Genomic DNA, 3,501 nt, shown 5'->3' on the forward strand with positions numbered 1-3,501 from the left:
TAAGATTGTCCTGAGTGAGAGTCTTATCTCCTGTAGAGAAAGGGCTGAAATTGTGAAAAAACAGGCACAAGCTCTTATCACGTGAGTGGCTGACTGCAATGAAAGGTACATGCACAGCCTCGCCAGGTGTCTACTGTTTAAGTGAGAGCGTTGATTGGAAAAGAATGGGACCCTGCAACTCGGAATGGGGACATGTGGGAGGAGCCTGAGACACTAAGCTTGTAAACTCTGATGAATCTTTTTTTGCCAGAAGCAATAGTTTCCCCATCCCCAGTAGTGGCAACATTCCCTCCCCAACCCATGCTGCCACCAGACTTTCCACCTTTGTCTGAGGAGATAAACCCTGTGCTGCTTGAGGCAACAGTGATGGCCTCCCCTGAGGCAGTTTCCAGGCAAGATAATATTGATTCCACTCAGGGGCCACCTCCAACACCCCAGTTTGCTCCTAGACCTATAACTAGACTAAAGTCCCAATGGGCCCCTAGAGGTGAGGTTCAGAGTGTGACCCATAAGGAGGTGTACTACACTCAAAAAAGAACTGCTTGAGTTTTCTAATTTATATAAGCAAACATCTGGAGAACAGGCATGGGAATGGATACTAAGGGTGTTGGATTATGATGGAAGGAACATAGAGTTGGATCAGACTGAATTTATTGATTTGGGCCTACTAAGTAGGGATTTTGCATTTAATGTTGCAGCTCGGGGAGTTAAAAAAGGTTCTAATAGTTTATTTGCTTTATTTGAAATATGAATTAAAAGATGGTCCACTGTGAGTGAGCTGAAAATGCCTGATCTCCCCTGGTCTGATGTAGAGGAAGGGATCCAAAGGCTTAGGGAGATTGGGATGATGGAGTGGATTAGTCACTTTAGACGTACTCATGCTAGCTGGGAAGGTCCAGAAGATATACCCTTGATCAATGCCTCGCAAAATAGATTTGTGAAGGCAGCACCTGCATCTTTAAAGAGCTCTGTAATTGCTCTTCTCTGTATGTCAGATCTAACAGAACTACATTTACCTAACTACAAAATTTAAATGTAATGGGGAATAATTGAATCCCGAGGTGGCAGAGGCCAAGTGGCAGCATTCAACCATCAAAGGCAAGGTGAGCATAGCTACCGTAATGGACAGCAGAGACAAAGCAGCAATCAAAATAGTCTGACTCACATAGAGCTCTGGCATTGGCTAATTAATCAGTGTTCCTAGAAGTGAAATTGATAGGAAGCCAACTGCATTCCTACTTGATTTATATAAGCAGAAAACTTCCAGGTCGAACGGACAAAAGACTAATTTGAATTATAAAAACAGAATCATGGTCCCTCAATCAATTTCCAGACTTGAGCCAGTTTACAGGTCCAGAACCCTTTGAATGAAGGGGAGGCTGGGTCCCCTTGAGGAAGGACCCCACCACACTACTGACAATTTATGCTCTTCATCTTTTTTTTTTTTTTTTTTTTTTGAGATGGAGCTTCACTCTGTCGCCCAGGCTGGAGTGCAGTGGCATGATCTCTGCTCACTGTAACCTCTGCCTCCCAGGTTCAAGTGATTCTCCTGCTTCAGCCTCCCAAGTAGCTGGGATTACAGGCATGTTCCACCATGCCTGGCTAATTTTTTTTTTTTTTTTTTTTTTTTTTTTTTTTGAGATGGAGTCTCGCTCTGTCGCCCAGGCTGGAGTGCAGTGGCGCGATCTCGGCTCACTGCAAGCTCCGCCTCCCGGGTTCACGCCATTCTCCTGCCTCAGCCTCCCGAGTAGCTGGGACTACAGGCGCCCACAACCGCGCCCGGCTAATTTTTTGTATTTTTAGTAGAGACAGGGTTTCACCGTGGTCTCGATCTCCTGACCTTGTGATCCGCCCGTCTCGGCCTCCCAAAGTGCTGGGATTACAGGCGTGAGCCACCGCGCCCGGCCTGTTTTTTTAGTAGAGATGGGGTTTCACCATATTGGCCAGGCTGGTCTCGAACTCACCTGACCTCAGGTGATCCACCCACCTTGGCCTCCCAAAGTGCTGGGATTATAGGCGAGACCCACCACACTCAGCCCAATTTATGCTGTTAATCCTTCTCCCATCCTTCTCCAAGGAGACCTCTGGCTGTTACCAGGGTAACTGTGCACTGGGGAAAGGGAAATTATCATTTTGAGGATTACTGGACACTGGCTCTGAGCTGACGCTGATTCCAGGGTACCCAAACGTCATTGTGGTCCTCTAGTTAAAGTAGGGGCTTAGCGGGGTCAGGTAATTAATGGAGTTTTAGCTCAGGTTCAACTTACAGTGGGTCCAGTGGGTCCCCAGGCTCATCCTGTGATCACTTCCTCAGTGCCAGAATGCATAATTGGCATAGACAAACTTAGCAGCTGGCAGAATCCCCACATTGGCTCACTGACTGATAGGATGAGGGCTATTATGGTGGGAAAGGCCAAATGGAAGCCATTAGAGCTGCCTCTACCTAGAAAAATAGTAAATCAAAAACCATATCACATCCCTGGGGGGATTGTGGAAATTAGTGCCACCATCAAGGACTTGAAAGACACAGGGCGGTGATTCCCACCACATCCCTGTTCAGCTCTCCCATTCGGCCTGTGCAGAAGACAGATGGATCTTGGAGAACGACAGTGGATTATTGTAAGCTCAACCAAGTGGTGACTTCAACTGCAGCTGCTGTACCAGACGTGGTTCATTGCTTCAGCCAATCAACACACCTCCTGGTACCTGGTATGTAGCCACTGACTTGGCAAATGCCTTTTTCTCCCTTCCCGTACATAAGGCCCACCAGAAGCCATTTGCCTCCAGCTGGAAAGGCCAGCAATATACCTTTACTGTCCTACCTCAGGGCATATCAACTCTCTGGCTTTGTGTCATAATCTTATTTGGACAGACCTTGATTGCTTTTTGCTTCTGCAAGATATCACAACAGTCCATTACATTGATGACATTATGCTGACTGGATCCATTGAGCAAACACACTGGACTTATTGTAAGACACTTGCATGCCAGAGGATGGGAAATAAATCTGACTAAAATTCAGAGACCTTCTACCTCACTAAAATTTCCTGGGGTTTAGTGGTGCAGGGCCTGTGGAGATATGCCTTCTAAGGTGAATGATAAATTGCTGCATTTGGCCCCTCCTACAACCAAGAAAGAGATACAATGCTTAGTGGGCCTATTTGGATTTTGGAGGCAACACATTCCTCATCTGGGTGTGTTACTCCAGCTCATTAATTGAGTATATTCAGTAATCCAAAAAACCGCCAGTTTTGAGTGGGGTCCAGAACAGAAGAAGGCTCTGCAACAGGTTCAGGCTGCTGTGCAAGCTGCTCTGCCATTTAGGCCATATGACCCAGCAAATCCAATGGTGCTAGAGGTGTCAGTGGCAGATACGGATGCTATTTGGAGCCTTTGGAAGGACCCCATTGGTGAATCACAGCAGAGGCCTCTAGGATTTTGGAGCAAGGACCTCCTGTCTTCTGCAGATAACTACTCTCCTTTTGAGAGGCAGCTCTTGGC

Source organism: Macaca mulatta, chromosome 3, assembly GCF_049350105.2.
Source record: "Macaca mulatta isolate MMU2019108-1 chromosome 3, T2T-MMU8v2.0, whole genome shotgun sequence".
Taxonomy (NCBI): domain Eukaryota; kingdom Metazoa; phylum Chordata; class Mammalia; order Primates; family Cercopithecidae; genus Macaca; species Macaca mulatta.